The following is a 12190-nucleotide window of genomic DNA, read 5'->3' on the forward strand; positions in this document are numbered from 1 at the left end:
GGGGGGGGGGGGTTCTTACGTGACTGGAGGTGACCTTTTGTTTTTGCGTTTTTTTTGTTGTTCCCTAGATAACTCGGGAATCCTTAAGTGGTTGTCTATGATTTTCGGTGGGCAAGACGCCGTCGAGGATACGAAGGTCAAGTTCGGATATGGGCCTCGTGGGGGGTTCTTCCGTGACTGGAGGTGACCTTTTGTTTTTGCGTTTTTTGTTGTTCCCTAGATAACTCGGGAAACCTTAAGTGGTTGTCTATGATTTTCGGTGGGCAAGTCGCCGTCGAAGATACGGAGGTCAAGTTCCGATATGGGCCTCGTGGGGGTTCCCATGTCATTGAATTTGACCTTTTGTGTTGGTCGTTATTGTTGTTAGCGAGATAAGTCTTGAATCTGCAAATGGATGTTCACGATTTTTGCTGAGCAAGTTACCGTTGACGATAGGAAGATCAAGTTCAGAAAAGGGCGTCGTGGGAGGTCCGTACGTTACTGCAGTAACACTGGTCACTTTAAATTTGGAAAAGACACCAGCAACCCCAAGTATGAAATTCCAGGCAGTCAGCATTATGGAATTATTACATTTTCTCATTAATTATGCAAATTAAGTGTTAATTTACATAATCAATATTTGCCTGTGTTTCTCTCGTTCTCAATTACATGTCACAAGCTTGAATAGTCCTACAATGTAATGCAGCTGATTTATAGAATTTCTCCATTAATTATGCAAATTACATCCAGATTTGCATAATTGCCGCATAATTATACCGACCATCACGTAAGCTACCTACATACCAAAAATCATGACAATCCGTCCACCGGTTCTTGAGTTATCCTCTTTTGAATATTTTCAAACAGATAGCCCTGCAATTCCTGAGCAAGCCGCTAGGGGGCCCAAGCTCACGCCACTTCTTCCCCAGCAAAAGACCTACCTACCATCCAGATTTCGATACCCCAGCATGTGTAGATCATGAGATATCAATACCGGAAGTTCAGCTGCAGTACCACAACAAGCCGCTAGGGGGTCCAAAGTCTAATCATTTCCAGGTCTCATCAGGACCTACCCACCTACCAAATATCAAGATAATCCACCTAAGCTTTCTCAAGTTATGCTGATGACAGACTACAGGCTATCAAAAACTCATCTGTTTTGCCTGTAAATCCTCAAATACACAAAAGGGAGATCAAACCCCCAAGCCATCGCTAATACACGCAGCTAATAGCAGGTAACAAGATCACAAGTTTTTAAAGGCCAATAACAGGTCAAACCATGAAAAATGTCAGACTTTTTGGCCATATTTTAAAAATTTACATTCTTCTGTCCTTCTTACCAGAAAACTGGGCCTTTCTGAGGAAAATTTGCCCAGGAAAAAAAATTATCTAAAAAAGAAATACCAAAATAAATCGCGGTGTACACACTGTTAGTTCTGCGCATGACGATTTGCACTTTGAAAGCGCCCTCTGCGGACGTGACCTGAACTGCAGCCGACTCACCCGGAAAGCCAGTTGCGTAATACGGCGCATTTATACACGAACTGCAAAACCTTTACAATTCAAATCATACAGTCTCAAACCCGATACATTCCTACACCACACAGCGCAATTTACGTCTGGCTGACGCTCTTATCAGGCTTTCTACCCAGCCTTCAAGAATATTCGCTGTACTACTTTTTATACCCGCTGTACTACTTTCTATACAGACTCCTGGGGTCGCCCATTAATACTGTGTGCTGCTACCTTACAGCATTGCTAGCTCTGTTCTTTGGGCATAGCAAAAAAGACCCATTTTACACAATTTTATAGTGGTGTATGCCAAACTATGTCTTAAGTTCATTTGGCATTTGCCTAAGACACATCTATAACAAATTTCAGGTCGTTTGGTTTTAATACAAGGGCATAAAAGCATTTTGTCTGGAAAGAGCAGAAAAACTTATTTTACACAAATTCAAAGTAGTGTTTACCAAAAATGTGAGTATAGCTCTTTGGGCATACGTCAAAGGCACTCCTATACCAAATTTTAGGTCATTTGGTTGTAATATTAGGTCACAGGAGCCAAAAATGTACATTTTTTTGTCTGAAAATAGCAGAAAAGACCTGTTTCACACCATTTTCAAGTGATGTATGCCAAAGCTGCAAAATGTCATTCTTTGAGCATATGCTCAAGGCACCCCTGTACCAAATGACGAATTCTACATTCCGTAGAAAGACATGGTACAGGCTAGGTAAATAGTATGTTGCTTCGTTCACAAAAAGACTCTCTGACCACTATAACTACGATAATCATCTTCTAAAAGCCTACACTATACATACACACAACACCCACCAAAACAATATCACACTGTCGAAGGCATGAGCCCTCCGAACTCTAGTTACTATTAAAAAGATAGCGGATGGGGAAACACTGAACGTGTAACTTCAGTTATTTTTTATACGCAAGCCGCTGTTAGAACGCTACAAAGCTTTAACGTTTCTGTTGGGAATGTCACTTTGCCACCCTACCAATAACTTTGTAGTGTGTAAATGAAAGACTATTTTTTTGACATAAGGTCGCTTATCATCGTGTCAGTTCACAACTATTTGAATGAAAGCTCTACACAATTAACTTGCTTTTTATGGCTTCATCACACATAGTGTGGTGAAGACATATTGTGTTCTCTGGTGTTTCTTCTTCTCCTCCTCCTTTTCCTCCTTCCCTGCCATTTCGTTAAACGGATTCAATTTCTTCATTTTTGGACAAAATAACATGAAATTTGGCATGAAGGTAGAGTGGAAAAATACTCCCCGGCGTTTTCTTTTAATTTTTAGGATGCAGGCTTTTAAAATTGTTTTATTTTTGTTCCATTTTCCGACGAAATATCTACATTTGGGGTTCTGGAGACCTGGTATTACACTCAAATCATCTGAAATGTAGTATGGGTATGCTTTATATATCTAGCAACAACAATGCATTATATTATAATGTTTGGTATAATCTCCCTTAAACTTGTATACTTTGAGACTTTTTGCAGCTTCCCTCTATTATTCTTGCTGATTGTCTTGAATGCATTAACTGCTGCACATAGCCATACTTTAAGTGCATTCAAGCGTTTTGGTAGGTTTGTCAAACTATCCTGCTCCAACATTGGAATGCGGGGCATTAACACTTTTTTTATCTTGAAAATCAACAGTTATGCAAATAAAAATCCTAACAAATAATGTAGGTGCTATCCAACTGTTATTTTTCGTAATTATATGTCACTTCATACTATAGTAATATCAATATAAAGCATTGTTTTCCCTTCTGCTTCTCCTTTTCCTGCAATATCGTAAAATGTGGCGAAGCCCTGCTGTATTTTCTCCAAAGCAAACGTCGGCCGTTATAGTTACTTCATATTTTACAAAGATCGACTTGTGTTTTCCTAGCACACCACAACAGTTCTGAGCATTCAGTCACCCAAAACAATTACATTATGATTCAATTTCAATTTTCTATTATAAGATAGACATGGCAGAAGTACGTGGACAACTGAATTGTTTAGTGTTTACAAATAAATAAAAAAATATTTAGATGTATCTCCCACCCGACTGACGATGAACATCGATGTAGTAGATGTACACAATCTTGAAAATTATTATCACTTTAGCCAATCACTCTAGAATAATGATTGTATTTGTGATTATAAGGAGATAGGAAATGCTAATCGTCGCATTAAAGCATGTTTAAAGACTTTCATGTTTGGTTCTTACATTGGGGATTTCTCCGAAACGATAGCGTCCAAAGATACAACAATTTTAACATTAAACTTTAAGGTCTTTCTGTCGGTGCTGAGTGATCTCCATGATATTCTACTGAGTGTGGCAATGTAAATTGAATTATGGTGTTTCAGCATTTACGTACAGAGAATTCAACTGCGAGGCTGCCGGCTGTGTGTCATAAGAAATATTGCTAGCATTCAAATGCAAGGATTCAGTGGTGGCCTCAGGATTAGACTGGCCGTGCCCTGTCTGAACATTACCACAGGTCATTACAGTAGCTGTTTTGTACCGGGAGTTTGCCTGCAAAGCAGTTGATCCTGTGCCATAAGACCGATTTCTAGCATCCAAGGATTCAGGGATGCCTGGACACTGATCCTGCCCTGCCTGATCATGACCACTCCTCATTACAGTAGCTTTTGTATTTGTGTTGGATTCAGTATTGGTTCTAAATTGGCTCTGCCCTGCCATATTATGAGAAATCGCCAATCTTGCAGGTTCTACTTGTTTCTACTTGTTAAAGCCAGCTAGCTCATGGCCATGGGATATATTTCCAACCTCCAGACATTGGGTGTTAGCCAAAGACTTACCCTGCCCTGACTGATCATCAACATTGTTCATCACAGAAACTGTTGTGTCTGTGTTGCTACCAACAACATTAGGATTCAGCCCTAAAGGAGGATGCCTGGCTCTGTTCTTGTACCACAGCGCCAGAATAATGGTGCCCATCAAGACAATGCCAAGCATTGAGCAGCTTGAGGTTATGAAGACATGTAGGGAGGAACTGGGAGTGGTTTCGGGTTTGTTTGAAGTGATTGCAGTGGGTGAAGTAAGCGTGGCCGTTGTTTTTCTTGCGTTGCCTGCAGGATGTGCTGTTGGATCGCGTGTGAAGAACAAGTTATAGCGAGAGGTGACGGCGGCTTTGTAACACTCATCAGTGCTTTCTAATAGGATACCAAGCGGATGTGATGCAGATTTTGCTCCTACAGGATATGCTGACGGGCTAGTATTGCTTTCTGCGTTGCCAACTAAAGATGATGACATTTCCAATTGGCTACTATGGGGGTGCGTAACAGCTTTGGAGCCTAAAAAACACCGTTGGTCTGGAATTACTTTCTTTGTTGTCAGCTGAAGATGTTGACATTTCCAATTGGCTACTATGGGGACGTGTGGCAGATGTGGAGCCCACAGAACCTACCGTTGGTCTGGTATTGCTTTCTGTGTCGCCAACTGAAGATGTTGACATGATAAATTGGCTACTATGAGTCCATGTGGCAGATGTGGAACCCGCTGTTGGCATGGCATTGATTTCAGTGTTTTTAACTGAATATGTCGACATTTCCAATCAATAGGGGCTGCACGAGCTAGCTCCATGGAGGAGCTCTGCAGGGCTCCTCCATGGAGGTTGCTCGTTCAGCCCTCAGCTCTGCAGAGCTCCTCCATGGAGGTTGCTCGTACAGCCCTCCGCGATACCCCCGCAGAGCTCTGCGCCAAAACAAACCAATTCGTTGGTTGGCGTCACGGGTTCAGTTTTCTATAGAGCTCTGTGAGTAGTAGGCGATATACAGCCAGTACTGTGTCACAAATAAAGACTTCGTCACGCAACTCTGCGCAACACGGAGAGCTCTGCGCCCTAACAAGTCAATTCGTTGGTTGGCGTCACGGGTTCAGTTTTCTATAGAGCTCTGTGATATCAAGTTAATTCAATGTGAGTAGTAGGCGATATACAGCCAGTACTGTGTCACAAATAAAGACTTCGTCACGCAACTCTGCGCAACACGGAGAGCTCTGCGCCCTATCAAGTCAATTCTTTGGTTGGCGTCATGGTTCAGTTTTGCTTTCACCTCTTTGCGCACCGCGGCGCTCAAAACAGGTAAATTCGCCTAACCACTAGTCATTTGGCCCTCTATATACAGGCTGATATGCAGAACTGTCTGGGCGTCTAGACGACACAACATGAGATCAGGATGACACTTTCCTCTTTTGAAATCTTGGTCATGATGAATCGCTCATTGAAGTTTTTGCACTCTTTTGTCTTTTGGATTATGGCACGTTCACACCTAGTTCACAACTGTGCATGGCTTGTTTCGTGCGCGGGTGGCCGTCTCGATTAGGACGGATGTTGGTTGTAAAATACAGGACAATGGGTGGCACACTGCTTGACCGATCACACTACAACATTCTGTGGAAAAAGCATGTTTGTTTTGTATGGAGAAACGATGTTGTCTCTCCGAATAGTGTTCTTGTTTTCTAAAGAGTTATAGGTCAACTTACTATGTAAAGAAATGACTGTAACAACGTACTTTCTGTATTGCCCTAAACTTATATATTAAAATTGGCCTGATTTGCGGTTGTAAATCTTGCCGGAGAGGTGTGGAAAGAAAATGTTTGGTTGTAGAAAACAGACCTTAAACCAAAACCAACTACTCAGAGGTTTTTGGAATTCATCAACTTAAATAGCTGAGTTCTATAGCCCGGTTTGATGTTTACGAGAAAAAAAACAAAAAAAAACACCACTCCGCCATGCCGCCGATGGCAGCGGTTATAGATGGGCTATACCACTATAAATGTATGGGTACATCACTTTTTATATACGAATATCCGTGTTGTCGTGCGCAGAGTTGCGTGACGAAGTCTTTATTTGTGACACAGTACTGGCTGTATATCGCCTACTACTCACATTGAATTAACTTGATATCTACAGAGCTCTATAGAAAACTGAACCCGTGACGCCAACCACGAATTGGCTTGTTTTGGCGCAGAGCTCTGCGGGGGTATCGCGGAGGGCTGTACGAGCAACCTCCATGGAGGAGCTCTGCAGAGCTGAGGGCTGAACGAGCAACCTCCATGGAGGAGCTCTGCAGAGCTCCTCCATGGAGCTAGCTCGTGCAGCCCCTTCTCCAATTGGCTACTATGGGGCTGTGTAACAGCTGGGAAGCCTAAGAAACCCGCTGTTGATCTGACAGTGTTTTCTGTGTTTTTAGCTGTAGATGTCGACACTGTAGAAACGGTTCGCGGTGATATGGTTGTCTCTTCGCATATCATTTCATCGGAATTGACATTTTTAAGGTTCTGCCCCTTAAATTGGATGGGATGGGCACAAATTATCTTGTCTTTGATTGAGGGAAATTTAGTGATGTTCAGTCTGAAGGGAACCATTCTACAGTCACACCGCCAGGGATTATCGTCAAGTTTTAAGTAAGGAATAGTTGTTAACCAGCCAAAGTCTGAAGAGTGAATTACAGACATCTTGTTGTTTTGAATGTGCAACATTTTGAGCGATGGTAGATTTTTAAATGAATCGTAATGAATGCAAGATATAGTGTCGGAATCAAGATACAACACTTCCAGCCTGGGTTTATTCTCAAATATATCTGCCTGAATAATAGAAATCTTGTTGTTCCGAATGCGCAACATTTGGAGAGATGGTAGAGTTTTAAATGCATCAGAATGGATGTAGGATATGTTGTTGCAATTTAGGAATAATAATTCAAGCCGGGGTAGATTCACAAATGTATCTGCCTGAATCATTGTTAATTTGTTGGCGGATAGATGCACATTTTTTAGTTGGAGTAGATTCTTAAATGTGCCTGGCTGAATCACTGCTATCTCGTTGTGATCCAGGAACAAAGTTTTAAGCTTGTTAAGTGCTTGAAATGCACCAGGCTGAATCGTTGCTATTTTGTTTATTCTTAGGTCCACATAACGTAGTCGGGTTAATTTTTTAAATGTATCAATCTTATTGTATCAATATTAATGTATCATTGTTATTTGTTTTTTTTACCATTTTCAGGACAGTCAAATCTCTGTACCTCTGTGTCAGGGACCAAGTCACAGTCGCAATATGATTATCTCTTAAATTCAACTCAGTGATAGATCTTCGGAGGTTCAGAGGGATGCTGGTTAGACACATGCTTTTGCAAACGCAGCTACTTGATTTACACTCGCAGGCAGCTTCTGGCATGCGAAGCTCCTTCAGGATGATGAGAAGGAAAATCAGCAAGTGTCTCAGCTTCATTCCCATGGTGTCCTGTCACCTAAACAGAATGGAAAGGTCATTTGTAAGACCAAATTTATGTGTTGAACCTCAAATCAACACTATCATGCTTAACTCCAGAAGCAGCATGAAATAAGGGTTGAGAGGGGAAGGTCTAGTTTCACAAAGGACAGAACATGTGTACAAACTCAATCAGTACGTCCGGGATTTTGTTTGGATTTTTCCCTTGCAGAAATCAATGGTTAAAATGTGATTGAACCAAGAAATGTACCATATGGTCGAGAGTCGGGACAATCCCGTTTAACTTTTTTTGCTGCTGTCCAATAAAATATTATTTTAAAGGTACAGTTACAGTCAGGACAAAGCCATGATTCAGAATCTTTGTATTTTTCGCTGCTTGAATATTATTATAAGGTTTGTGAGTGAGTGAATCTTTCTATAACCCTGTTTGCGACTTCCTAGAAAGGAAACTCAGCAGGATAATATTTTTACGTACAATAAATGAATGAATAAATAAATTAATTAATTTTCATTTACGTGTCTTGTGACTTTTATCGCCCAGCCCATATGGGATTATAAGACACCAGAACATAAACATGAACATAAACATGGGTGCAGAAATCATAGAAACATAAATCCAAGTCCAAAACAAAGGTCAGACTGGAGACATCAACTGAAATTAAAGAACTTAATACAACGTTGTACATACCATCATTGGTACCTGGTATCTGGTACTTGGTATCAAATAAACTTAAACATGTAAACGAGTCAGGGTTAGGGAAGGAGAAAGAAAGGAGAAACAAAACCAACGTATTATAGCTATCGTTTATATGAATAAATGTAGTTTTTAGTTTTTTCCAAGCTAGATGAATATACAAGGCAATTTCAAAAACAGCCTCATTAATAGCCAGTTTTATTTTCTAAAATCTCTTTCCTAGATATTGGGTTTCTTTCTGTACATTTTCTCAAATAGTGTTTGACAAATTTAAGATAGTCGTAAAAAGGGCAATAAATTATAAAGTGAAACTCGATCTCTATTTTATGTAAATCACACAATGAACAGATTATATCCCCTTCTGGAATAGCACAGTATTGTCCCGTTCCAATATCTAATAGGAAAATCCCAGCTATTAACTGTGCACACAGAGATCTCTGGGATCTTAAAAGACGAAGAGTGACATACTTTTCTGGGGCGAATGTTGGTTAAGCCATAGCTTTGAGAACCAGTTTTGTTCATAATGAAAGAACAGTGAGTCTTTAATACGTCTAGTGTCGCCTCTGATGCTATTTAAAAAGACGTACTCATGTTCTGAATCACAAAGTATTTCGTGCCGATTTTTGCTTCATGTGCGTTCATTACGTAGGTCCCACTTGAAAACCTTCTTTGTAATCCTGTCATCAGGCACACTAACAAGCCTGTTCCACAGTGCCACCATCGCTCCCTTCCACCTAACCTCACATGGGACCCAGCCCATGTCACCGTTTATGGCAGAAATGGGGGCGAAGCGATGAATACAGAGACAACAGTGGATGGCCCTGTATTGACCAGATCTTTGTCGTAGATTTTATAACCCCATACCCCCGCCGCGTAATCCAGTATAGGGCAAACACATGCGTCATAGAGTGCAGAGTAAGATTAATACACTAAGTCCTTGAAGACCCAAAACACCTCCCCGCTGCGTCTGCCAAGATATTGGTACCCGGGGTAAAAGTCAAATGTTCATATATCTTAGTGGAGGCCCATTTATAAGAGCTCGTATAATCCAGTTTCATCTTTCCAGATACAAATTCAAAGGAGTTTTGCTTTGTTTTCTAAAATGCATAATTTAGGTTTTAGACTGAATAATCATGAGTCTCCATTCTGTGCACCACATGCCTAACATTTTCTACATTTTCTGTAGTTGGGCCTAAGTCTCAGCTATGATAACAATGTCATCTGCAGAACGTAGAATACTCAGAGATCAGATTGCTGTACCAGTTTTGCAAGATCGTTAACATATAATTCAAATAATGTAGGTGACAATACACCCCCCCCCTGTTCAACACCACATGTAGTGGGAAACCATGTGCTTATTTCAGAAATATCCCGAAAATAGCAATTATAGTACTGTTGTTATAAAAACTCTTATTGACAAATAATCTATGTTGCTATACGATCATCTAAGCCTTAACCCCGGTTACACTTGACATGTTAAACATTGTCAAGGTGACATGAGTTTGGTTTATCGGAAGATTCTGGTTCCTGTGAGAGTTGTCTAATAATCACGGCACCAACAAATAAAACGCTAGTGGCGCAGCAGCCCCGGTCCCCTCGTTAGACCAAATCTCCAAGCTGATATTGTATATAACAAAATGAAAGTTGTTAAAAATTTCCTGAAAGTTGTTTAAAAAATCCTCTGGCCTCTGGTGGCTACGTACCATTGCTATCTACTGACAGTCAGAAAAGGGCAAATCAAATCCTCCACCGTCACATCTACTTGGAGAATTAACCAAGTAGATGATTGCTTGTCTTTGCGCGTAGGCCAGTGACTAACCGCCAACAAGGCATTTTACCTGAATTGTTTCTCCACCCGCAGACACGTACCTATTAATAGTATTATGGTAGTCAGAATAGTTTTAGCTGTCAATTTCTGGACAGGAGCACATGTTTCTGTTAGGCGTGTCAGCCTCCTTCGGTAGCTGATCCGCATGTCGTGTGACAAACAATCCAAGATTGGTTTCAAGGGACGTAAATGGTGGAGTTGACTGTCTGAAGCTGGCTATTTGAATAACATTAATATTTATGATTGTGATAAAAACTCTAATCTCGATGCAGGTCTAGAGATGCATATCTACTTGTTTTCGCACAAAACCGCTACTTTCAAAATGTAGCGGATTGGTCACTGGTATATTTGAAGATTTCTGCATTTAAGCTGCTTTATTTGCAATTTTATTATTTGCAAACTTTACACTTAATGGAAAAACATTCACTTCCTTGGAATGACTAGCTTTGAAATGGTTAGAAAACAAACCATTAACTGCTACCCCACACTATGTATTCAATTTTGTAAATGAAACATTATATGAACTTTCGTACTGTTTATACAAATTAAACCACAAGGGACTTTCACCGAATGGTTGATTTCAGTTATCTTTCGGGAAATGGTAAGCCCCTATGCAACAACGTTGACACTTTGCGACCTACATTTAAAACATTACATACCCTTTTGTCTCTCTTTAGACGTGTAAGTTTAAGGTTTACAATTAAAGTAATACTTTAAAGTGATGCATTTTAACAAATGATCTAGTGCCCTCCTGGCACGCCACAAGAACGTAACAGTCTTATCATGAGATATGCATCTATCCTCAAAAACATTTCATGGCAAGGAATGTGCATGTGTTTCTGTTGGACACATCTAACACCAAAGCTGCTTAAACACTAATTCTCATTCTAAAACAAGGTGTGGAGACATTTTAGAAAGGTTTTCCTGGGCCTCTTGGTGCCAGGACTCAACAGTTCTTAAGGTCTGAAAATGATCTACCGATGAACGTTTCAATATCCTCAAAATCAAATATCTTCGGGTTGGCCTGCAGCTGGCCCTTCTGTTGTGATGATTTAAGTATCTTTCTATGATCTCTCAATAGTCTAAAACGACCAAATAATTTGTGTTACTCATCGATTGTCTAACCCTACTGTGGAAATGTGTATTTGATGATCAATATTCCATGGGGTGCTACCATCTGAAAAGAATTGTTAGCTCTTCTTCTTTCCTTAAACGACCTCCTTCGTCTTCTCGAAGATTATGTCGTTCCAGGGTGTACTGCGCAAGGGGGGTGGGTGGGTGGTTGGGTAATGTACTAAGGAAATGGAGATTTCAAGGGAGGGATTACAGCTTGGACTTGAAGTCCTCTAAGTTGCTACTAAGAGCAATGTGAGCCGGCAGGCTGTTCCACTCTCTGATTGTTCGTGGAAAGAAAGATCTCTCTCTATACAGTGCCCTACATCTGGGCAGCTGATATGCTGCAGAGTGGTTGAGTCTTGTCGGTTTGCTCACTTGTAAGGCGAAATCATCTTTATGTGTTGCACCTCAAATCAAACCTACAATACATAAAAAGCGGCATAAACTGAGGGCTGTAAGGGGGAGGGCTGCCCAGACTAAAAATTCTTCCAGCATTTTGTTTTCATTTTTCCATTGCAAAAGTCATTGAGAAGTTCTTATTTTAAAGCGTGACAGAACCAAGAAATGTACGGCAATTCCGATTTACTTTTTCAAACAGTAAGATTTCTTCTTGTTTGCTGCTGCCCAAATAATATTCTCTTCTAAAGTTACAGCCACTCCTGAATCAGGGTGCCCATATTGAAATAATATGCGCTTTCTGATTCTTTCTGCATGAATATTTAAAAAATGTTTGTGAGTGAGTTAATCTTTCTAAAACCCCTTCGTAGAAAGGAAATCCAGCAGGAAAATGAAATAAGTAATACTTTCTTTCATA

The sequence above is a fragment of the Branchiostoma belcheri genome, unplaced genomic scaffold (genome assembly GCF_001625305.1).
Source record: "Branchiostoma belcheri isolate BF01 breed outbred unplaced genomic scaffold, Haploidv18h27 scaffold272, whole genome shotgun sequence".
In the NCBI taxonomy this organism is placed as follows: Eukaryota; Metazoa; Chordata; class Leptocardii; order Amphioxiformes; family Branchiostomatidae; genus Branchiostoma; species Branchiostoma belcheri.